The sequence below is a fragment of the Cavia porcellus genome, unplaced genomic scaffold (genome assembly GCF_034190915.1).
Source record: "Cavia porcellus strain 051 isolate PalLab524CR breed Dunkin Hartley unplaced genomic scaffold, mCavPor4.1 scaffold_2, whole genome shotgun sequence".
NCBI classification, from domain to species: domain Eukaryota; kingdom Metazoa; phylum Chordata; class Mammalia; order Rodentia; family Caviidae; genus Cavia; species Cavia porcellus.
The window spans coordinates 105,261,896-105,288,000 of NW_026947485.1; the positions used below are offsets into that span (position 1 = coordinate 105,261,896).

The 26,105-nt window shown below is 44.9% G+C and overlaps 1 long non-coding RNA gene across 1 annotated transcript in view; it reads right to left on the reverse strand.

The window, feature by feature from the left end:
* Window positions 1-8,662: 8,662 nt before the first annotated feature.
* LOC106025588 (uncharacterized) overlaps window positions 8,663-26,105 on the reverse strand; it is a 34,575-nt gene continuing 17,132 nt past the window's right edge. The window contains exons 2-3 of the long non-coding RNA XR_010046288.1: window positions 12,636-12,818; window positions 8,663-10,717 (exon numbers count right to left, since the gene is read on the reverse strand). This is a non-coding gene — a long non-coding RNA (uncharacterized LOC106025588). The remainder of the gene's footprint in view (window positions 10,718-12,635; window positions 12,819-26,105) is intronic.

Sequence of the window (26,105 nt, forward strand, 5' to 3'; positions counted from 1 at the left end):
GAACATCTTGGTGAGGCACATGTCTAAGGAGAGTATTTTCCCTAGAGTGCATCTGTGAGCCTAGAAGGTTCCAGAAGCCCCATTTGGGATGCAGCAAAGAAATGTTATTCCAGATGGTCTTGTTTCCAGCAAATAGCCTTTGCCTTCAGGTTAGGGGGAGAGCAGAGACAGGCCTAGCTTCTAGGAAGCCTTGTGGTACAAGGCTACAACCACCCTGTGTCTAGTTTGGGACCCTAACGAATATCCATCTGGCCAGTATCCACATTAAAATAGTGGCTAGAAGGTCCTACCAGCTTAGGCCTGGCTGGAACCACAAAACCTAAGAGATGGCCATTAGAGTTACAGCTTGGGCCACACCTGTAGGCCTCTGGAATGAGGGCGGGAACATAGTTTGTGCTGTGAGTGTGAGCCATAGGTCTGGGTTGGGCTCCTCTGGGAACCTCATCTATTTCCAGGAGATCAGAGGTGAGACTAACATTTCCTTCCTTAGGGAGGTCAGTCCAGAGCTGCCTGACTACTTGTCTGTCCTCTTCTCCTCTGTTCCCTTTGCTGGCAAGGGCTGAAATCACAGTGATAGATAGGCACTGCCAAGCTGGATGCTCCGAGCTCTGACCCGCCCTGCTAACCAAGGCTGAGAAGGAGGGCAGGAGGTGCCACTCAGTCTGGGCAAAGTTACTGTTCTAGCAAACATGAAGCAGCTGACACCCATGGCCTTGGCCCACAAGGACTGCCATACTCCCTGAGAAAGGGAAACTGCATCGGTGTAGAGGGCCTGGGGAAGCTTCCAGGAAAAGGCTGTTTGCACAGGCTCTAAGATGTAAACTCCGAAGCCTTTGCATCAATCATGATGTCCCTTAAGCCTGTCTCCAGCAATTGCTGACACAGAGGACAGGAGGTTCCTGCAGAGAGTGATAAGGTCCTCCATGCACAGAAGGACCAGCCTCTGAAGACTCCGGAAGGTTGGCGAAGGACACATCCAGATCCCCTAAAGCCAAGACCATCCACCCTGCAGGGCCAATCGGGGACACGGAGTCATTGTCTCTTCAGTCACTGTGAGCTGCTAAAGTTTTAGGTAGATTTTTGTGGCTACATTGACAAATGAGAAAAGATAACTTTTCTGGTTTTTAGCAGCCTAGGCACTGTGAGGGACATTCCTCTTTTCAAATGCATATTAAATTACTGCAAAGTAATTGCAAACTCCAAACCAAGATTGGTTAGCAAATTTCAATGAATCAGATCCAAAATGTTTTCAGACCAAAACACAGTTAAGATTTTATAAATAATAATTTAAGATATTGAAATTTTACAAAATACAAAATTGTTTTTGGAAAACAAAATAGGCACGTATAAATGACCTATGAGTTAAAGAATAATATATAACGGTAGCTGGAAATATTTTGAACTGGGCTATAATGAATATACTACATATCACATATACAGTATATGGAACTATATGACTATAGGTATATCCAAAATGCTTGCTCTAATTTGCATGTCCTTTAAAGTTCTTGTTGAAATGTAGGCACCATTGTAATTGTAGGTGCTGAGAAGGGGGACCTACAAGATTAGGTTATGAGGATTGAATTAGAATAAGACTCCTCAAAATACAACTGTGAGCTAAAGACACTGAGATGGTATATAGGTGCAGGACAGCTCCGCTCTTCCTCTTTGCCTAAAAGCAGAACAAGGACTTACAAAGATGAAAAGTGTCCTGTATCCCCACTCATGGAGAAAGAAAGTTAACACAGAAGACAGCTTGAGACTCCACACCAACCAGCTTTACTGACAGCCTGCACCGGCCAGTTAGTTGCTGCCCTGCCCTGTCCCTCTCCTGTGTGTTGTCACTTCAAACTCATTCCTTGTTCAAGATGCTACAGAAGATGGAATTCAGAGCCACTTTTGAGAACCACCCATTGCACAGGCTCTAAGAATAGGTGGCCTCAGTCTCAGCCTTGTTCAGTCTGACATCCTCCTCCATGACATAGAGATAGAGGCCTAGCACCTTGCTCCCAGGAGCAGTGAGAGGTCCTGAAAATAGAGCCTTTGGCTTGGGAAGCCTGAGTTTGTACAAGAAATTGCTAAATTCATTACCAGGACCAGGGAGGGGCCTCTGGGTTCTGCACAAGGCTGGCAGATGATCCCAGAATCAAATCAAGAAGCCCATTTAGCACAAGCAGAACTCTGATGTTTAGCAGAGAGAATTGGATCAGAGGCCTGGAGCCCCAGTCAACAAGGTTATGGCTGAGAGTGTCATGGCAGGGTCACCCTGCCACGTGCCCATCCTGTCTGGAAAGCACAACAAACCCAAATCTCTGGGGGAAATGTACTTAAGGAAAAATTTGCACTGCTCCCAAAACAGTGTGATCCCCATACTACCCCTGGGGCTTGGCTTGAAACCACACTGCATGTGTCCACTCCAGAAAAGGTCACCGAGGGACACACCGTAGGTGATTTTCCTCCCTATCCTGGAGTGAGGTTCCTCTCTGAGGTCCTCCTCTGTGAAGAGATGTGGGCAGGATGCCAAGAGCCCCTGAACAGCAGAAGCTAGACTCCTTTGTCCTCTCCCCTGGGTGGCTGTCACATTCTGGCTGCCAAAGAGTCCTGCTGGTGTCCCTGTGTATCAGGTTACCTGCTCCCCAGTGAAAGTGGTGGCCAGTCACAGAGCCTCAAGGTGGAAAACTACAGACTACTTTGAAAAAAGGAAGTTCTTAGAAGTGCCTCTGAGCATAACTTGGGCATCAGGGGGTATCTAGAGGTTGGTGGGGTAGGAGCTCGATAGAATTGGGATCTGGACTCCTTAAAGGACCCCCGTTTCACCTCCTGAATGCCATGTCTTGTCCTAGGGACTCCTCAGATGAGGCCTCCTATGGGTGGACATGGGTGGCTCATAGTAGTGGCCTGGTGGGGGAATGGCACTTTCTGGCCTCAAATTTCCAGAGTATGGCAGCTCAGCACAAGTGAAGAATGTCTAGAAGCATCTGCAGCACCCCAAGATAAATGCACACATTGATATCCAGATGTTGGTTCTTATCACTGTCTTACTGCAAGCCTACACAGATGGAAATGAATGACTTCGGGACTAGTGCAGAGGAGGATCACGTGATTTATGCAGCTATTCTCTCCTTGGTGAGGCAGAGGAACTCCCACTCTCTTAATGTGGGCTGTAGCTACCTAGCTCCTTCTCTGTCTTCTCCTTGATCCATCGCTCCTTGATCCTTGGCTTTTGTTCCTGTCCCTCCATCAAGATATAATGAGGGTTTCTGGGGACTCATGAGACTATTGGCGGGGAAACTGTGGGTTTGGAGTGCAGTTGCTTCTGTGTGGGGGCCCTAGGGAGCACAGTGTATGGGAAGATGGCCATAGGTACCTTGTGGCTTTGGCCTTTCCATGGCAGGTAGAATCCCAGCCTCAATTTAAAACCACCATTAGATGCATGAATGCTGTGGACAGAATCCTATGTAGCTTGTCAGGGGGGTATACAAAGTATGATACACAGCCTGATCAACTAAGAATGTGGGTGGCCGAGTGGCCAGAACCACTGCTTTCCTCTGTCTCTGCCCTTAACATGCAGGTACCAGCTCCACCAGCTGCCATAAGGGCATCCTGTCTGCCTGGACTGCTTCACCTCACATCTGTCTTCTCCCTTACCCCTCCAGGTCCCTGGTGGCCCCCAGTGCCATCCTCGCCTTGACCTGACCTGGCAAGAGGTGAGTCACGGTGACTACACAGGTGCCTGCCACCATTGATCTCTGAATGTTTACTCCTTGAATGTCTTTAGTGTTGCTGTGAGCTTTTCCATGAATATGCACAGCATCAGTGCTTGCCTCCAGGTTCTACCTGATGGCTTTTACTTGAGAAAGAGCTCCTCAGGCCCTCAGTCCCCTGGGCGCCTGCCTAGCACAGTCAGGCACCTCTCTGTGCCCTTCCTCCACCATCTTCTGCCCTGTGAAGTTGGGCTCTCACCCCTGAAGAGAATCCTGTCTCCAAATCAAACCTAAAAGTTCATTTTTAGCCCAAACCTCACCAGGAGGACCGCTGCCGTTTGATGGGCAGCTGAGACCATGTCCCACTTACTGCCTTAGTGGAGGACTTCCTCTTATGTCTCTGTGTTTTCAAGTTTTAAATTAAGGAGGTTTCTGCTTTAAAGTAACACTTCTTTACCATGGGAAAGTTGGCAAGCATATCACCTAGAAGAAAAGACAAGGCTCCCTGGTGCTGGCCATCTATCTACCGCAGAGCTTTTCCCCGAATATTTTGTGCTCAGGAATGATTTTACCCAGAGATCAGGTGGTACATAGACAGCACTGACATTATGGATTAAATTTTAATCTTCTGATCATAAAGGCAAAGCTTGATCAGTAGCGTAGAGAAGTAATATACCCCAGGAAGTATATGAAGGAATTAAACATCGTCAAGACTACACCTACTAGGGGCTGGGGATCTAGCTCAGTGGCATAAGCGCCTGCCTTGCAAGCACGCAGTCGTGAGTTCGATCCCCGGTACCGATAAAAACGAAAAAGACAAAAAAAAAAAAAAAAGACTACACCTACTGCTTGGCTTTCCTGGCTCTTCCTAAGGGGCTCCAGCCTGCCAGCTTCCACAGGTGCTGCTTTTAGAGCTAGGGTAGCAGAAAAATACCATGTTCCTGGTGGAGGATGAAGTAAGGAAAAACTTGGTGTCAGGGAGCTTGGTGGTCATGGTTTGTTATTCTATACAAATAAAAATAAAATGCTCCACATGACCTGACACATGACTACATATTACGCAACAAAGCATTCTTCACAATCATTGGTTCAGTACACTCCTCTGCTGCTGTACTGCCTTGTGCTGGCCCAACCATGCAAAAAGTGCTACCAGTGCTGGGCCATGTGAGCTGCTGGCACCTAGTCATGTGGTCATCCAAAGCAGGAGAGAAGGCACCTAAACTCTAGGGGAGGGTGTGTGGAGAAACGCATCTCAGATGTGCAGAGGGCAGACGGGGCTGCCTAAAGGTCCTGACCTGGGTATTCTAGTAGTTAATTTCTATGCTTTTTTATTTGTAGTTTGAATCTTTAAAGGTATTTATTTGAAAGTGGGTTGAGATTCACAGCCAAATTGACAGGGAGGCGCAGAAATCTCCCATATTCTCCCTGCTCCCTTCCCGGCCACAGTCTCCCCAGGTCTCAGCATCCGAAGTGTGGTTCATCTATCACCATGGTGAACCTCTGCAGACACACCATTGCCTAGAGTCCACATTTTACACTAGCACTTACTCTTGATGTTGTGTATTCCATTTTTCAGTTGCTCAAAGTGTATCTTCAAGGAATTTTTTGAAGACACATAGGTAGCATTATGTTTACATTGTTACAACTATCATCACCAGTAATATTTTTATATACTGATATGAACAAGTGTGCCGATCATTTCAGTTTATTAAAAATTAAATATCAAATATTATTTATAAGACAATAAATGCATTTATATATTTAATGTGAAGTGGAGGAATATTTGCAGAACTTTGAGGCAAATGCATGTCAAAACTCTTGTACAGCCATGCTGGCCTGGGCTTCTTGAATGAATACAGCTGAAAGATGGCATTTCAGAGAAATTGAGCCTGCCAGATTTCGGTTCCAGGGTCATTAGTGCTCCACTGACTGGAGTCCTCTGTGTTTTTCCAAATCTTTGTTCCTTGAAATGTTTTCCTCATTATTCCTGTTGCTTGGTGCTCTGGTTTCTGCTTCTTTTCTTTCCCAGTGGGCTCCAGCTGCCCCCAGATCTCTAGCTGCTCTCGAGAAGCCTGCCTGGATTCTGTGGGTGTAGATTCTTCCTGCTCCCTTGCCCTGAATTCTGCTGCACCTTGGTGTCTTTGCAGGGATCTGTCTCCATTCTTCCATGCCCCATTTTTTCATCTCTCTTGGTATGTTTTGAAGATACTTCTTATGCAGGGAGCTTTGCCTCTCGTGTGGAATGGTAAATGTCAAAGAGTTTTCTGCTGCGGTTCTTTTCCTGTATCTTCAAAATAGTAGTCTTCCTTTGTTTCATACCATCGGTCCACAGTCCTATAAGCTCCTGTTGTGCCAGCTGGGATGGGAGTTCATGTGTCCCAGGAGGGCTGGCAGAGCTTCTCCTTCTGAGAAGGTCTCTGCTGCACTCCAAGGATTTCTCAGAATCCACCTGGCCCTGGATGCTTTAGTGGAGACCAATCCTTTCCCGTGATTTACACACAGACTGCTCATGGGCAAGGTTGGTTTGGGAGAGGTGAGGAGCTCTTTTCTATGGGAACCTCGTGTCCTGACAGGATGCTTTCTCTCTCTAAGTTGTCAGGTCCTCAATGAGCCTGTACTGATGGATGTTGAGGTTCTGGGGACTTCCAGGTGCTTTCCCTCCCCAGGAACTGACTTGGGTTTAAGTTCAGAGCTTTATCCCAAGGCCTTCCTGAACCAAGTGGGAGAGCAGAGAGGAGATAACTGGCCTCCTTAGAGGGAAGATTCCTCCAAAGGCACACTAGCTGGATCTGGCATCTTCTTTTAGCCTATTTATTGTAAAATAAAAAAGAACAAAGAAATGTGTGGTTTGTATTAGCATCACCTGCCCCAAAAGGGTTTCCAAGAGCTGCAGCCCCTGCTTCATCTGCATGTGGGCACCCAGGTTTGTGTCCTGAGACCTCACAGGTCTTTCCTTGATTTTAAAACTGATGTTGTCGTTAAGTCCTTTCTACTCCCCAGGACCCCCACCTTTTGCATATGGTTTCTCTGCAATATAATGTCCACTGTATTTACTGCTGCCCCATGCACATGTGATAGCTGGAACTGGGTAGGATCAGTTCCTCTGGCAGGACTCCAGGTAGGTGGTGACTGTCCCTCAAGAGGCTTCTTGGGACTGGCTGCCACTCTTTCTCTGATGGAAGCAACTGGAGGCCAATCAGCCAAGTCTATTCATTCTTTAAGGAACATGTGTTTGCAAAATGGTGACAATTCAGATCCTGCCATTTCCTTTCAGTCACAACTTGGCAAATTTATGAAATGGCAGCTCTCCAAATCTGCCGTAAGTCTGCCTGATTGTCCAGCTGTGGATAAAGGACAGCATCAATGCCTGCCCTCCCCACTCTTTTATACCAATTTTCAAGATCATAATGTGGTTCCTGTCATCTTCATAAGATGACCAATTTGATTATACACTTGCTCCCCCATATATGACCATGGCGACTGTATCAGCCAATAAGAGATATGACATAAGATATTCAAATGTATAAGAAACTGCAAGATTGGTTTAAGATGGTCACCCACAGACCCAGATGAGAAAGAGTCAGAGAGTGTCTGCATACTGGAGACTGAAGAATTCAGTCCAAGGTCTGGAGCTCACTGCAGTGACCTATTCAAGTAATACTGGAGGTTCATGGGTCTGTGACGGAAGGTTGAAGAGTCTACAACAGGTTGAAGAGTCTGTGCTGGAAGCCAGAAGATGACATCCAAGCTGAAGGTAAAGACTAGGGCTCCTCCAAAGAACAGAAGCAGATCCATCCTTCCTTATTTCTCCTTTATACCATCCAGGTGAATTGTCCTAGGATGGGCCTTCTACATCCCAGGGTGTAGAAATGTTAAGCCAATTTAGTTAATGTTCTAAACTTCTCAAGTTGATTCAGCAAATCAAGCATTACAGCAATTCTACTAGACTATGTCTTCATGTCATGGCTTGGCTCTTAAATATCCCCCAAAGATCATGTGCTAAAGCCTTGCCCCTCAGCTGATGGTGCTGTTGGGAGACAGTGAAAGTGTCATGAGGTGGGGTCTACTGGAGGAAGAAGGCTACCATGTAGTGTCTTTAAAGAACTCTAGACTCTGTCTCTGTCTCTCTCCTGTTGACCATGAGCAGCCTTGCTCTGCACATGCTCCATCATTATGTTCTCCTTACCAGCCCAGCATCACAGAGCCAGCTGACTTCAGACTGAAACCTAGGAGACCATGAGCCAAAATCAATCTTTCTTCCCTAAACTGATTTTCTCAGGTGCTTTTTCATAGTATGGAAAGCTAACAATTAGTTTGGAACATCCTGAACAATATTTTCGAGTACACAGTGTGCTCTTTCAATATTATAACCCAAAGCTTGTTACTTTGGAAAAATAAATATTGAATGTAAACATTTAATTCTGTTCACTTGGCTTGGAGTTCCTCTTTGAGGGCCTGTTATTCATATATTGTGTCTTCTTTGCTTCTTTTCAACATGTCAGTTTTTCCTCAATACTTTAACCCCTTCGTTAGGGTTTAAATATGAAATATCCCCCCAAAGATTCATGTACTGGGGGTTTGATCAGAGGTGGGGCTTAGAGAAGTGGTGGGATTGTGAGGGCTCTGGGTGGTTTATCAGTGTGCTCCTAGCTGGTGGGGGCTGGCTGGAGGAAGCAGTTCACTGGAAGTGTGACTTTGCAGGGTATATCTTGTCCTTAGGCCCTCCCTCTCTGCTTACTCAATGACCTGAGGTGAACGGCTCTGCTCTACCTCTCTGCATGATGTCTCTGTCTTGCCACAGGCCCCAAAACAGTAGAACCGACTGACCATCAGCTGAAACTTCTGAAAGCATAAGCCGCAGTAAACCTTTCTTTAAGTCATTTTTCTCAGATATTCAGTCACAGGGACGAAAAGCTGGATAATACAACCTTTGTGGGTTTCTCTTCTTTTTTTTTTTTTTTGACGTTCTGTTCTCCTAAGATATTATCTTTGTGTTAATTCAGTGTTATATTCTGCCTAGTTTAGTCTTCACACAACACAGCTGGTTATGGAGATACATAGTCACACACAAGCACACGCACACACACATGCACATGCACACGCATACATACACACACACATACACACGAACTGAACCAAGCTGAATAACTGAAGTATCACTCACCCTATGCCCACCTGCCCTGTGCCTGGCATGTAACAACTGTTTAATAAATTCCTGAGCCAGACTTGTTTTTAGGTTAACATGGCAGCTTGACTAGGATAGCAGTTGTCACTGGGAAGCCAGATCCTGACGTGGCAAAGAATTGATTCATCATTCTTGCTCCTCAGTTCCAAAGGCTCTTGTTGAGAAAATTTGGTCAAGACACACAGGCAGCCTTGCAGAACTATAGATAGGGTTTATTGTAAAGAAGATATAGAGAGGAGGCAGGTAGTGTCACCTCACACAAGGAGGCAGGCAGTGTCACAATGGCACACACACCAAGTGTGAGTTTGAGTATATGTTCATGCACACAAATATTACTCCTGGGGCTTAGGGAATTATGTTTATCCACATTTCTCTTAGGATTATTTTGGAATGTAGATATCTCAAAAATGTTTTCCTTGTTCCTTTTAGATGATCATCTAAGAATCTTAGCCTAAGGAGAGGGTCCTTAAAAAATTTCCCCTTTCTGATATTACTGGAGATGATATTCAGGAACGCTGTATGCTTTGTTTTGGAAAAAGATGGATAGGTGGCCAGATATTACATAATCTTGAAACATCATTGTATTCTATAGGATCATTTTAGGTCTGAGACCACAAATGTATTATACATAGAAGTCTTTTTATTTTAAACTTAACATGCTATTTTGACCTCCCCTGTGTCCTCCCCCTTGTCCTTCAGGCCTACTGGTGTCCAACTGTCTAACTGGTTTCAAGAAAGAAGCTAAGCAAATGTATTCCTTTGGATAGCAGAGTCACTTCTCTCTACCAGGGTCACTCTTCAAATGCTATTTCTCCAGAAAGGTCAACTGACCCCAAACTAAGTGATGTTGTACTACTGCTTGTGGGGAATTCCCTTCCACTCACATGAACCTGGGTGATGCTCCAGGGCCAACCTCTCAAACTTTGTTGGCAGTCTCACTACCAGGAGGCAGAGATAAGGCAAACAAAGACCACTCAACCTTCCCTGGAAAGTTCTGAAATCCCAAATCAAGACGAGTGCATGCCAGACCGGCTATTATGATTTGCAATAACTTTCCTTCACTTAGAGCTCACTGAAGGTTCATACATATGAATTGCATCTCATACATCCAATTATGACAGAGTAAATTATGGACCAGGACATGTGCAATAGATACAGCTGACAGGACTCAGCACCTTGTCAACCATGTGTCAATCAATCTCTGGAAAACCAAATGGGAGATGCCCTAGACCTGGCACAATATATCAAATTTTTAAATCTAATTCTTTTAGCACTTGTGCCATTTTCCTTTCCATTGGCATTAGCCCACTCACTCAGAGTGTACTGTCACCTGATTAAAACTTTGCTACTTTTTCTTTACTGTCACATGCTATAATCCATTCTTTTTTCATTGTGCACAAGAACCGAGGAATCTATTGGAAATCCCATCACCCAGTGCCATTTTCATGGCACTTGATCTGGCACTGATCTTTACCATGTCTCTATAATCATTCTGGTACATTTGTCCCCCTCTGAGGTCCATGACCCCTGCCTCCCCCAGGGCAGTCATGTGTCTGTTATGCTCATTTTCTCCTGTTCTGTGGTGGCCCTCCTTGTTTTTAACTGATGCCTTCCACAGTCTAGGTTAAGGGGATGGGCTTAGTGTCATCTCTTGGGCCCAGAAGCTTAGGGAAAAAACCGAGGAATCTCAAATTGGGAGTGAAAAAATGGATGCGGAGATCTGAGATACTTTTCAGAGTCCAGGTCGCTGTTGGAAGCTTGAAGTTCATGTTGATGCTACATGATGGTCCAGAAGGAAGAGGTGGGGGAGAAGTCCCCACAAATGGTCCTGGAACAAAACATATAAATTCTGATGCTACTTGGGGCAGTTATGTGATAAGATGGGCCCAGCAGGTAAAAGAATATGCCCTGAGTGAGAGCCAAATGATAAATATACAGGCTGAAGATTTTGAACAAAAAACTTTAGGGTAAGTCAGAAGTATGATTCTGTGAAAATTTGGTGAGAAACAAGCATTGGTCTACAAAGGACTCAGGGTCAGTAACAGTTCTCTGTTCACTGAAGGGAAGGCTCAATACAGGTGATTGTTCCCAACGGATACCTGCTTCTCACTTCTGACCAATAATTGGGTCATATCTCTCTACGGCTCTTAGCTAGCCTATTTTAAACCCTTCTTTATAGAAATTCTGGAAAGTGTTTCATAGAAAAGAACCAGCACCTTGTGATCAATTTTAGACATGAAATGAACACTGCCAATTAGGGCCAAAGTTTGTTTCATCCGAAGGACATTCTCTGCTTGCACCAAAGGGGAGTGGCGGCTAAGCCTAAATTTAGCCACAGCTTCCTGAGACTGCCATAGGAACCCAGGGGAGTGGCTATGCTAAGACCTCAAGCACAGAGTCCCTGACAGAAACTTCAGCTGGACTCACAGGAGTCCAGGATGGGCTCAGGGATACCATCCAGGAGGGGATGAGGACACAGACAGGGAAGGTTAGCAAGGAAGGCTACTACCCAATCTCCCCCATTGTAGACAGACATTGTGATGTGATTCTTAGAGCCATCCCTTGCCCTGGAGACACAGCCACCTGGGAGCACACCCTGCCTGAGGTCATGCCCTGGTTATTTCTCTCAAGCTGACAAGCAAGGATTTACATGCACAGCCCTGGAAGCTGAGACAGCAACCAGATGAAGCTCCAGGCCATGCCATCCTGCCTCAAATCCACACTTTATCCAAGAACTACTTGCCTGCTCTGGGATGGATGACCTAGGATAGGGCTTAAGGTGGGTTGCTGAATTTTACCACTTAGATGGTACGGAGGTCGGAGCAACCTCAGCAGGGATTTTTAAATAGCACATGTCTAGCTCTTTTTCTTTAACACAGTCATCCTGAATGCACTAGGCAGGCTGTCCTGGTCACCAGACAGTGGCACAGCCACAAGTACAGATAACACAGCTCATTTAAGAGCAAAAGCCCTTGATTAATCCATCTGTTAATGAGGGATGCCTTTCTCCAATCTCCTGAATTTCCCTTCTGCCTCACTGAGAGCCTGAGCCCCATCCCCTGACCTAATCACCCCTACCCAGCCCCCAACCCTAATGTCTTCTACGTGTGTGTATGCATTCTTTGGCAATACAGCTTAGGCTCTGAAACTGCTTGACACCTACAGCCTCATTCTAGTATATTCCTTGACTTCTAGTATCTCCTCTGAGTAATGGGAGACTTAACCAAGGAGATCTGTCAATGGGCAGGTCTACACCAATATCTGCTGCTGGGCCCAGTGAGAACCCCAGGTGTAGGATGACCTATTCTCTACTGTGCTTTCCGCAATTTAGCAGGAGGCCCACCTAAGCACAGTGTTGGAAGTGGTGAGGGCAGGCTGGTGGGAACCCTGAGAAAGGGGCAGAAGTGGCACCCAGCATGATGTCTACCCTCTCCTGAGGTACAGCAGAGTTCTCCCTGGATGTTTAAGTTCTTTCTGCTAATTCTGCAGGAATTTAGGGGTCATAGAATGGGAGAGTTCTATCAACTATTTGCCCCACTGATCTTTAGCCAAATCCACTGATTCCTGGGGATTTTTACAGATCTGTGTAAAAGTGAGAGAATGCTTTTTAAAAAGAATTTTTAATGCAATCAGGATAAATGCCATTAACATTAAAGCCTATGATGATATCATGAAACAGCTCTAAGAAGCCTTTCTCTAATATGGGGTGCATTGGCTGTAATGTACTTTTGTCTTTCAAAAGCTACCTGGATGGATCCTGGATCCAGTTTGTTCTGAGCCTGGGTCCATCATGCTTGGGATGTGTCCACAGTAGGCTGGGGCCGGGTCCTGGTAGGCTGAGTCTGAGTCTATTCTGGTTCTATCCTGGGTCCATCCTAGGCCAAATGTGGCCCTGACTTCATTATGTAGGTCCTAGATGCTCATGGGACCTAATTATGAGAGAAATAAAAATCAAAACTACAATAAGGCACCAGCTCATAACCATTAAACTGGCTATTATCAAAAAATAAAATAAAAACCAACAGCCAGGGATAGTGATATAAGCCTGTGATTTCATCACCTGAGAGGCTGAGGGGGATCATGGGTTCAGGCCAGCCTGGCTGTCAAGATTATCTTAAAAAGCAAAACAAGCAAACAAACAAAGCAAAAATGAATAATCAGGTTGGTGAAAATATAGAGAAACTGGAACCCTCGTGTACTGCTGGCAGGAATATAAAATGGTGCAGCCACTGCAGAAAACAGCATAGTGATTCCTTAATAAATTAAAAATATAATTATATAATTATATAATTATCATATGACCTAGAAGTTCTATTTCTAGGTAAAAACCCAAATGACTTAAAAGCAAATAGCTACATTAATGACAACATGCAAAAAATAGAAGCAACCTAAATGTCCATCAATAAATGAATAGATAAAATGTGGCATAGACGTATTGTGAAATATGGTTCAGAAAGGTAATTCTGACACGTGCTATGACAAACCTCACGCTAAGTAAGATTAGTCAGTTACTAAAGGACAAATACTGTGCAGTGCCACTCATCTGTGGTCCCTAGAATAGTAAAATCCTAACAATGGAAAGTAAAATCGTGGTTACCAGGGGTTAAAGGAAATGCTTCTGTTTTTTAAGGTTTTTAAATTCAGCTTATAAAGTATGATATTATAGTTTTAAGCTTAAAAAATGTCAATGCCTTTGGGTGGTAGGCTTTATCATTTGATCCCATTTGAAAACTTATATAATCTTTAAACATTTTAAATTGAAATTATAAAATTTTAAAACTCCATTTCTGTTTAAGGTACTCTATTAGTTTGACTGTTCAATTTTGCCAAAGACTGAAAAAACTTTGTGGTGATCCTTATAATTTCTTACACGTCCAAAACTACATCTCAGTTTGAGAAGCTTTCCACCAACAAACTAAGTCAGAATCAACTACTCAGTTACTCTGTTTAATCTGGAATCCCTGTGCTCTGTTATTTTAAAGTCAGAAGCACTGTAAAGTGATAAAATGCCAAATATGCATTTAATTTTTAAATGAAGTTTGGGTTTGAGTCACTTAAAAAACATTTTTCTATTTAGAGATATATCTTACAAGGTAAAAATATTGAGCCTGCCCACTGGAAGGTAACAGGCTTCAGTAGCTTCCAGGGTGCTGCCAGGATTTCTGCCCTAGAGGTTGGGGTTGGGTCCCACAAGCTCCACAGGAGAGCTGTGCTGATGTGACATGCCTGACCAGCAAAAAACCCTGATGACACATGGCACCAAGCTGAGGGCAAGCTCTGCATTTCACTGGCATTTAAGACATTTAATTATGCCCCTTGAAACTCTAAAGTCTTTAAATATCTATTTTTTTCTTTCTTTCTCTCTCTCCTTTTTTTTTTTTTTTTTTTTTTTTTTTTTTTTTATGAGTTCTCATTGTTTTGCCCAGGCTGGCCTAGAACTCACCATCCTCCTGCCTTAGTCTCCCAAGACCTGGGATTACAGGCATATGCCACTGCCTGTGGTTTTCCTTTCTATCTATGCGGACAATACCACTAGTAAATGTGCTCCAGCTGTCATTTGGATGTCTAGCACTTTGTGGAGTTTTTGAATGGAACTTCTGAACTCTCTTTTCCTCCAGTTTTAGCAAGGCTAAGGGCTAGCCTGCTTGGTTTGTTAATCAGCTTTGCATCACTATGACAAAATACCTGAGAAAATAAACTCAAAGGAAGAAAAATTATTTTCAGAGGTTTTAGTTCATGGTCAGCTGACTCCATTACTATAAGTTTGTGGAAGGGCAGGAATATCATGGTGTTAGAGCACTGCAGAGGAAAACTGTTCACTTCGTGGCAGCCAGGAAGTGGAGAATGAGGGAAATGGCCAGAGAAGATGGGGTCTGGAGCCAGATAAAGTCCCCAAGGGCATATCTGCACTATGCTGTCTCTTTATCCTGGCCTCATCTCTATTTTCCAACACTGCCCAATAATGCCATTCATGGAACAATCCACTGATAGAGTCTCTTGGTCCAATGACTTCTCTAAAGAACATCCAAGTCTTTAACATAACCAGCTTTTTGGGGGACATTTTGGGTCCCAACCAAATGGCTTGGGAGGAGGACCCCATTAACAAGATGCGCATGCTGCTCCTAGTGTCAGAGGGAATGACAGCTTGAAGACACAGTACCCTGTGGGTGTAAAATAACCCAAGAAAATCAACAGGAACAGGATGAAGAAGCTGGGATTTTATAGCTCTTTCCTCACCTCATGAAATGGGATACCCAGTGCCACTCTGACTTCCAGATTCTGAGGAAGTCCTTATTTATCTAAGCCTTATTCTTTGGAATTCAAAGACTCACTGAGTACAAATCAGCAGGGTGCAGGAAGGGTACCAACATCTCGAGCAGGCTCCATTGTGGGGAAGAAATAAAGTCCGAGCTAATATCTAGTCACGTAGAATGCAATTATATTCCTATGAAACTTCCAGAACAAGGAGCACTGACAGAAACAAGAAATAGATTAGATGCTGCTTAGGATTTGGAGAGGAAAGGTAAAGTACCCATAAAGTATGCTTTAGGGGTGATAAAAATGTCCTAAAAGTGTCTGTAGTGCTCTGATTTTCCTAAGATGCAGCTTCTTCGATGCACAGGTTAACTACTGCCATTCATGCTGATGAGTGCAGGTGGCAGAGGAGCCAGGGGAGCCACAGGTATACTGAAAGCTTCCTCAGAGAAGCCACCTGCCCACCCAGTGGCCCCTGTTTTCTCCTAGGCCTTGGGGATTCCAGAGGAGTACATTTTTAGAAGGAAGACATTTAGGTCCTGGAATAGAGATGAGGAAGGAAGGTAATGAGACCATGGTATGGCCAGGTGTGCTCAGTGGCTGGCGTGGTAAGGTGTAGATCAGAATGGGGCCCAGTGCTTGGCCATGAGCTCAAACCTACTGTGGTCAGCATGGCCCCAGCAGCCTGAGAGGAGCTGTGTTCTGTAAAGGGTACAAGTGAGACAAGCCACACAGGTTGGACCTTCTGGGGACTTTTTAGGCACTTTCTGAATACAACCTGGCCTGAGGTTTTCAGATCCCTAAGGCACAGCCTTGGGTTCACTGTGAGAAGTAGAAAGGCCACTTGCCCTGAGGTCCATACAGTGACCACAGCTCTGGACCTATGAGTCATATAAGCAACCTTCAAGCACCCGTGTCAGTTTAAAGACATCCTTCCCTAGTTTCTCTTAGAGTTCACCCAGGGCTAGGAGTCTCTGTGTGACGAAGGACCATTCTATGCACTCTGGGATGAGCTTGATATTTGCACCTAGCAGGGACTCTCACCGGCACTCTGAACTCTGCTGACTGTGGCCACTGGAGTGCTGATCTCTTTCTGACTAGAGAATGGTATAGGTATCTAGTTCCCATCTCTTTCAAAGTTCAGGGAGGACAAAATGCAGAGGGGACAGCCCTTCACTTAATCACGTTCGCTCCTCCAAGGGCAGGGTGTTCTGATTGTAATTAGGTGGCTCACATTTCAATTTGGCCAAGATATTAAAAATCATCCCGGAGGAGGCCACTGGAAAGCTGGGCAGTGGAATGAAAGTGCCACAGAAATCCTTAGAAAGAGGCCAACTAACAAACTACAGCAGCCAAAGGCCTCTGATGCCCTGAGGTTTGGGCAATGTTTGAGTTCAGTTTCTTCTTGTTGGGAGCCACAGTGAGGTGGGGCCCCATTAAAGTGAGGTGGGGGCAAGTGCAGCCTGAAGTCAGTTTCTTCAAGCCATAGAAACAAGGTGATCCCATATATCAGGAAATCCTTGTGGAGCCAACCCAGGATGTTCCTGCTGAGGTGAACACATTTCCTAAAAAGAAAAGAATCTGTGGTTGTTACTGCTTGAGGAAGATCTTGCTGAGAAGGCGCAGCCTCCACCCACTGCTGGAGAACACAGAGAGCCTGGGGCAAGGGAGCTCCTGGGTGACAGTCCCTGCCACTTCTGGAACAGTGGGGCTAAGGACTACCAGTAAATGGCACCAACCACATGGACCTGATTCTTTTTCCTTTGTTACCAAAATGTCTTAGTTCTTTACCTTCTTTCCTGGTGAAGGGCAACTAACTATGCCAGAGCATTCATGTGTAAGAGGGCTTGTCTCACTGTCATGCTCTTAGAAACCTCCTTGCAGCCTCTGCTTGAAATTAGCCACTCCTAGACTCCAGGCCCCAGCTCTCCATGACCCACATTCAGTGGGAAGTGCTGAAGGGGAACAAGGGTGAATGAGATCATGCCATCATGTTTCAGAGACAACAAAGCAGGGTGATGTGACTGAGTTGGGGGCCCATGGGATGGACCAGTGACAAGAAGTCAATTCCTCATCCCAGGAAAAAGTGCTCAGGCAGAGAAAGTACAAGTACAAAGGGCCAGAGGTTGGATCAAGTTGCAGGGTTTTGGTACTGGAAGGAGGTCCAGGTGTTCCCGGAAAAGATCAGGGATGTGAGGAATACAAAAACAGTTCCATCTGGCATACTAAGGATGCTTCACATGCCGTGCATGTGTATGTATATGTGTACTGCTGGGATTTAACTGAGTGCCTTCATGCTAAGCTACCTCCCCAGCCTCATTTTTAAATTTGTTTTTAAATTTTTTTTTAGAAAGTTAGATTGTCCAGGCTGGGCTCAAATTTATGACACTCCTGCCTCAGCCTCCCTGAGTGTTAGGATTACAGTATATAGCTCCAAGGACAGTTTTCATGAACCTCATAAGAGTCAGCACTGTCCCCCAAGGACAGGGTCCTTGAGGGTCAGCTGGATAGAATGTGCTGACACTGTTTTGCTAAGACAGCTGGGGAAGTCCTCCACTTGGGCATAAGCCAGGGCTGGGGAAAGAAGACCATCTTACTATGGAAAGAGACCCCAGCTGAATTCTACCCTCAACTCTGGAAGCCGAGGAGGTGAGGAATGAGAGATTCTGACCAAGGGAAGAGGAACCTGATCATCCACGTGAACGGCATAGTGTTGAAAGATCCTTGGCCACTTAGTGAGGCATGGAGAATTTGTTGCTCTAGGTCATGCCAGGCTGAATTTAGACTGGAGTTTGGAGTTTCCAGGCTGGGCCCAGCCTGCTCCTGTTCTTTGGAACAGCCCCAACCAGTGCTCAGGTGACCAAACACCCGTGTCTGGACCTTGTGCCCTGGCCTTGTGGCTATATCTTCATCTGGGGCATGCCTTAGGTAAAGGAAGTGGTATCTGTCCCCATCTCCTAGACTAATGGAAGACATCCTCAGAAAATCTTTATCATAGTCGATTATGCACTGTAAACAAAGACAATGATATTACAAGAAAACAGAAGACACAGAAGATACACATTCAGATACACATTCAGTATCAGCAACCTGAATCCAGAAAGAGGGAAAAACAGTAATAGTTCATGACCGAGTGGAATTTATCCTAGGAATGCAAAGCTAATTCCTCATTTGAAAAGCAATCCACGTAATTCACCACATCAACATACTAAAGATACACATAATCCACTCAGTAGATGTGGGAAAAGATTCAAATCTATGGATGATAAACACTCTCAGTAAAGGAGCCAAAGGAAGCCTTCTTCATCTGACCAAAGGGATCTATAGAAAGGGAGCTCACACTCAGCTCAGTAGTGGAAGACTGAGTGTTTTACCCTAAAACTGAAAACAAGGCAAGAATAGCCACTCTTCTCACTCCTATTCATCATCAGCTCAGAGTTCTTAGTGCATAAAGAAAGGAAAAAAATATGAGGCATAATTATTTGAAAGGAAGAAATAAAATTCTCTCTATTCAAAGATGATACAATTATCTGGCAAATTATTGTCTGCAGAAAATACAAAGGAATCTATCAGAAACCTATTGCAACAAGTGAATTTAACAAGATCAACATACAGAAACCAATCATATTCATAGAGCCATCTATATGAGTTCTACATCAATGGATTCAACCAACAGCAAATCAATTATGTATTTTTAAACATTATTCCTGTGAGGAAGTTATTAAGAAATGTTAGAAGTGGGTTTAGAATTTTATCAAATCCCTCCTTGGCATCTATTGAGCTGAGATTTTTTTCTTTAATGTTTGACTTACAAATTGCTTGAAATTAAATGATCTGCATGTCTGGGATAAATCCCATTATAGGTAATTCTCTTTATTTCTTCTTGCATTTGATTTGTTAGCATTCCATTTATGATTTTTGTGTGTGAGTGGCCTATAATTTTCTTTTTGAACCAGTTTCACTTCCTGGCCAGGATTATGCAAGCTTCATGAAACATATTAGACAATATCTAGTCTTCTTTATCAGAAAATTTATACAGCCTGAGAAATGTTCATTCTGTAAATGTTTGAAAGGATTACCCATGAACCTTTACTTAGAGATAATGTTCAGATAACATTTTAAAGGTCTTCTATCGCTCCTTGCTTAGTCTTTCTCATGTTTCTTGAAGTCATTTTGTTAATTTATATTTTGAAAAATTATATTTAAATATTTTAATCACTTGTCTGTTGTGATTAAAATTTTGCTTGTGATGATAATTTCCTTCATTTTTGAATCCTATTTGTCATAAATTGACTGCTATTTACTGCTACGTTTTCCCCAAAGGCCAGTAGTTGAATGTATTGGTCAATTTTGGTTATTTTTTTTCCCCATTTTTTAGTGTTTAGTTTCAAAATGATCAATTCTCTCTTCATGTTTGTTTTGTACTATGCATTTTAACTATGGTAGTTGAACACTTCATAAATGAGCAGTTGTCAGGGGCTGGGAATTTAGCTCAGCGGCATAAGCTGCTGCCTTGGAAGCAGGCAGTCATGAGTTTGATCCCTGGTACCGATAAAAATGAAAAAGACAAAAAAAAAAGAACAGTTGTCATATCCCAGAATTTTAACAAGTAGTATTTTAATTTTCATTACTTCCTAAACACTCTATGACTATGGTTTCGCTAGATTAACTATTGTGCAGGATTTATTTTATGGTTGAGGGTGACTGCATGCATCACAAGAACAGCACGCACAGCAATGAGGAGACTCCTGCTCTGGGGTCCTGGGGATCTCCTGGCCTGCAGCAAGGCCCTGGCCTTTCTGTCCCTTGCTAAGTATCACTGTCCTGCGTCTTGTCATGGAGAGGAACGAGTACAAATACATGGCACTAGCCCAAGATATTTAAGGACAGTAATCACACTGTTGTTATTCACTTCTAGCTTATTTCATTAAGGTTAAAAAAAAAGTTATCTTGACCAAAACGTCTTTTTGGAAATTAGGAGGTTTTATGAGGCCTAGTATCTGGACAATTTTTTTTATAAAGTTCTAACATGTACTTTTATGCTTACAAAAAAGGAGCATATTCTTTACTAGACACTGCAGTGTGTAAAACGATTAGTTCAACATTGCTAATTAGGAATTTTGACTCCATCTGTTGAAAGCTGGCAAAAGTACTTTATCATTTCCCACCATAGTGAGTTTTTGGAAACTTGTCTCAAAGTTCAAAAGTTTTGCTGTATATACTTTGATATTGTATCCTTCAAAACTAAGTCTCCACAGTTTTATCCTTTGTCATTTTTTGTTGCCTTGGTTTCCTCTCATCTTACCTGGGTCACTTCCCTCACTGTCTCCTGTGTAGAGAGCTCACAATACCTCCTGTGCTACAGATCTCTCTAGTTTCTTGAAGGTCCCTTAATAGACTGTCTTCAAAGATTGATTCTCTTAATCTCATCAACAGAATGATGACATTTCATTTCCCTTAAGCAAGATGTTTTTAAGAGCTCCATGGTATGTGTGTGGTGTTACATTTTGAGGTATATCGTGTACATGTGGGGAGGTGAGTGTATGTGTGGTATATGTGTGTGTGGTTTATATGTACATGTGTACAGTGGGTGTGTATGTATGTGTATATCTGTGTGTGCAAGACTCTCAGTCCTTCTTGTCCAGGAAGGCTGTGTGGGTCAGTTTTCTTCTGGGTCCATTTAGAAGCTACTTCTGGCTGGTTCATCCCCTGAGAGCTGTGACTGGATGGCAGCCTTGGGGATCTGTTCCTGGCAGTCCAGGTGCTTCCTGACCATTTCACCTGCTGGATTCTGGAGGAGAGAAAACAGCATAGCTGCTTTCAAAACCCCCTCCTACATTTCTGGAGAGGTCCAGGCTTTGGGTTCCTCCCACATCCTGCACTGCACCTTTTCTACTGCTGAGAGCTGGAAATAAACCACCACTTACTTGTGTTTCCTTGCTGGAATGCTAGATCCCACTTGGCCAAAATTCTACCAGATTACCACAAAAGATGGTAACTCTCCATTTTGATAGGCATTACAGAGTTTTGTGTTTTCCTCTGTTCTCAGGGGGTATCTTAGTGGTAAGTCTGAAGAGGAAGTCTACAACAGAAAGGTACTTTAAATGGAAAATGTTTCCCAAGTAATTCTGAAGTTAATGAAAAATAGCATATAATGCTTTCATTATAAAGTGGCTTTTTTCCTTTGCTTCATTAAAGCCAGACTTAGGAGATGGAAAAAAAAAAAAAAGCAAGACCAACAAGGTATAATTTGCCATTATTGTCCATCTTAGAAAGCAATTTTCTTCTTTAAATATAAAAGCACCCTAACATTCAAAACAGAGAAACAAACAAGGAACAATTCAGAATGCTGTAACTCCAGGGTGGAGATCAGCACTAGAAAGTTTTTTCTAGTGATTTCATTCTGGCAAGTAAATGCAGCAGACTGAGCAGCTAGACACTTATGGGATGGCCAGGAAGGTGCATCAGTAAAGGACTGGACACTGGTCAACCTCATAGCGGGGGGTAGGGGCATCAAGTTGCTCTGTCTCTTTTGCTTGCAGAGAGGAAGGCTCCCAAAGCCACATGGGGCTGCCAAGGAAGGCTTCTAAGAACTTGTGAGGACTAGATTTTAAAATGCCTCATGCCATCCCTTCCTAGTACCTGGTCAGTTAAATCTGCTCCTTGCAAAGCCTCCTCACTCTGTAAGAGTGAGAGGGTTCCCAATAATTCCTTTTCAGCAGTCAAGTGACCCAACTCTAGTGCAATCACAGTTCTCTGCACTCTGACCTGAGGCTGTGAATGTGCATATGCCCAGTTCATATACACAATGCAACACGTGCACTGTGCACACATAAATACATGTGTGTACATAGCTATGCACACACATACATAAGTGCGGAGCTCACATTACCCCCTGCCAGCTCTCTCCAGATCTTGCTACCTACCACCTCCCTCCTGAAGATACTTCTTAGGAGTGGACTGAAGGGGCCTTCACAACTGGCAGGAGATTCAGGGCTGGTGACTGGGCAGGGGCCCAGTGACCCGCCTCAAGCAAGTCTTCTGGGCTGCTGTGCTGAGGTCAGTTCTGGACACGGTGGGTGGCACTTTCTGGAGCTCAATAGCAGGCACCTATCTAGGCAGCCAATAAGCCAGGGTTACAGCAAGGGGTGGGGGGTGGGCTCTAGGGCAGGTGACTCCAGGCAGGGGCAGAGAGGCTCCCAAGGTGCCCAGGGATGCTGGAGTGGGGGCAAGCCTGCCCCCTCCAGCCTCAGCACAGCAGCTCCCTGGGAGGTGAAGGTCAGGCTACATTCCTTGCTGAAGTTGGAATTCTGACATCAGATTTTCCATGCTAGCGTTTGGGGGAGGAGCCGGCAGGCAGGGCGCCAGCAGGGCGCAGGGACGGTTGGGTGTGGGGCAGAACGGCTGATGCTGTCCCTGCTCTGCAGTCCTGAGGTCCGAAGCTGCACGGGTTCTTCAGCCCGGTGCCCCTGGGCCTCACTGCCTGCCTTGGGTCCCTGGAGCATCTCCGAGACCGAGACCGTAGTTTTCTCATCTCAGCCTGGCCTTGCTGAGTCACATGGGGGCTGGGTTAGGGGATTCTAAAAATAGCCAGTGGCTCCCAGTGCCTGCTTTGAGAGTTATTATTAGGCCAGGGCAGAGCCTTCCTGGTGGGATAGCCTCTCCTCTCAGAGCCTCCACCCCCACCACCCAGTTTGGACACTCAAGCCACGTTCCTCTAACAAGGCAAGGGCAGGGGTCCTTCTGCCTGACCTCCACCCGAGGTGCCTGGGCTGGTGTTGCTCCTGGCTGTTCCTCCTGAGAGAAGCTGCTGTTCCTTCAGGAGAGGCAAACTTCCTTTTCTTAGCCAAGCCTTAGAAGTAACTGATATCTTCAGGGTCTTTTGGGGTGGGGGCTGAGAAAGTGCTTAGTGGATAGCTTCTTTGTTTGTAAGTCTCGGTGCTATTCGAGAATGTGGAGCTCTTGTTCAAAAATAATCATCCTGTTGGATCCAGGGTCGTTTTTGTAACAGAGGCCTTGGGCACTGAAAGAGCCACTCCAGGCCAGCTCAGCACAGCTCCTAATCCCTGTTCCCTAAGCCCAGGACCAGTGTCCTTCCAGACGCAGACCTTTGGGGAAAGGCCTTGCCCCCAACACAAAGGCACAATGTAAGTGTGAGCAGTTCAGGAAAATAGCTTCATGTTATGCCTGATTATAAAACGTTTTGTGTTCCTTCTAAAAGTATAAACCATAGTCAAGTACAGTAGTACCTCTGGTTATCACAGTGCCCAGGAGGTTGAAGCAGGAGGATCTTAAGTTCAAGACCAGGTTGAGCTACACAGTGAGTTTAAGCCTATACTGAATAGTGAGGCCTTGTTTTTAGTTTTTGGGTTTTTTTTTTTTTTTAAATACAAACCATGCAAAAAAGAAAGTTGCCCTCTTATATACACGGAATTCTCTGCTGTGCTGTCACAGGGAGAGAAATAGGCAGAGAAATGCTGCATCCCCTTCTTCTGTGTCACTATCCCAGCATGGACATGTCTTGTATCATTCTGTCTAGATAAATCTTGTCTGGGTTAAAGGTCATCTGTATTTGATGGCTCTGCTGTAATTCATTTGCCCCATGCCCACTGGTGGACATTTATGTTGGGTCTTTTTTCTTTCTCTCTCTCTCTCTCTCTCTCTCTCTCTCTCTCTCTCTCTCTCTCTCTCTGTGTGTGTGTGTGTGTGTATGTGTGTGTCTCAAAACAAAGCAGCCAGAGGGTCTCTTTGAATATATCTTTTAAAATTATTTTTTAAAGGAGAAATCTCTAAAGAAGACTTTGAGTCAGACAATCGGCCAATCTAAATTTTGAAATCTTCAGAGGTCTGGAGACTGTCTGGGGTGGTAGAGAGTGAGAAGAACTGGTTACATTTACCAACTGCCTAACCTGGAACACAACATTGACCATTGCTACTTAAGCTGCAACCTCTTGTGACTACTTAACTCCTCCAAGGCTTCATCTTTTCCTTTCCAGAGTGGTGGGAAGCCCTAGCAAGGAAAAGGCAGGGAGGGTGGGGCACAGATGGGGGCTGGCACCCTACTGACACAGGGATTGTAGCCAGTTCCCTGGAGGAGAAGGCTGTAGTTTCTCTGGACAGTCAACTCACCTGTGATCTCTGTGCTCTAGATCCTGACCTAGTCTCCTGGCCTGTCCACTGGGAAGGTCTTGGGGAAGGACCAACACTGCCAAGAACCCTCATCCTCACACGTCAAAGAGCAAAGCTTCTAACTGAAAGGCCTTGCCTTTTGTGTGGGGAATTGATGTCAGTTTTCCCCAGGAAGAAATCAGCCAAGCCCTCAAGGGAGCTGGCGTTGCCATTCTCAGACATCGTCCCTGGGTCTCAGAGGTGGACTTATCCAAAAAGGAGCTGGAATGGTGGGTCAGGGGATATCTGTGTGGGGATTCTCTCTGGTGTTAAAGATGTAAAGTGTGAGGAACCTCTGGGTTTAGAGACAGCCAGGACATTTTGGGAAGACAAAACTGGGATTTGAATCTTTTCCAGCCACACCCCGCCCCCTTCAATGGTCCAGGTTCCTCAGGAAGCCCCAAGGGAAACAGGAACTTCTCTGGAGCTGCTTTCTCTCTGTCCCCGGAATTTCCTTGGGTGGGGCCTTGTGTGGAAGGGATTCAGTGCACTACCAAATACTAACAAGGACATCCCCTAACATGAGTTGCCAGAAATCTACCATGCCTGATAAATAACAGCCAGAGAGATGCCAGCTTCCACAAGCATGTGTGGTAGAATCCACTGTGATCATACCCACAAAGCACAGGCCCAGGGTGGCTGTCCTGATGATGGTGAAAGTCTAGCAGCTGAGGTTGGGGATGCTTCTCTTCCGGGCAGTGCTTTCTGCCACTCACTGTATGGGCCTGTTTTCTGCTCAGTTTGCCGAGGAGAGACCTGGCCCAGGTTCATAGAACTCTTCAGCTGGCACACACAGGAAAATTCCAGATCAGCTACCTGAATTCTTTCACATTTGAAAAGGAGAAACACATCTATGCTTGTCTGCTTCCTTTTGCATAATCAGCTGCAGGCTGCAAAGGTGTGCAAATGTCTTCTCTGCCTGTCTTGGGGAGTGTAAAGGTGCCGCACCTTCTAGAAGTCTTCATGCCTCCCATGAGCTGAGTGCCCACATTATGGAGTACCTGTGGAGACTTCCTATCTTCCCCCCAAAAAGGATCCTCGATACAGAGTTCTGCTTCTGCAAGACAGCCTCATTATGGGGGTTGGATGAAATCATCCCCAAGAACAAGCCCATCCAGGGATCATTGGTACGCTGCCAAAGGCCCCTGAGACTTGTCAGGTATATATAAATGTCCCAATGTCCCTTTTCAAAGCAGGGCATTTGGTATCTACCTGCCATGGGAATTTATTATTAAAAATGTTAAATTTTTTTGAAGACTGATAGGGAAGCTGAGGAGGTGACAGAGCATGAAGGCACTGAGCTGTGGTCCTGTGTGCCCCTTGCTAGGACAAGCAGGTCTTCCTGGAACAGATGGCACCTCTAATAAGACCCTGTTATGTTCAGCCCCCAAGAGCACTCTGGATGGGAATGAAGAGCAGGCTCACTTGGGCGGAAGCAAGAGGTCACTGGGGCAGAATCAGAACCTAAACCTAAACTGGGGCTGGAGGAGCTGCATATCTCCCTTACCTGGGTCATGCCAGGACCATCCCTGAAGTATACTGCTGTCAGGGAAAGAAGGGGCCGTTGAGGACACTGATCTAGACTCTCCCCCAGCAATACTCAGGGGTGGCCTCCATCAAGTACTATTTGGATTCAGACCTACACAAGCTCCTGGGAAAGTGTGGGCTACGATGCCTCAGAACTGCCCTATCTCTGAAACATGGTACACATAGGAATGTCATCAGATCTCACAGGAGAATATGGCTAATCTGAGCTCCATGTCCAGTTTAAATGTCCTAGACATGACTAGTCC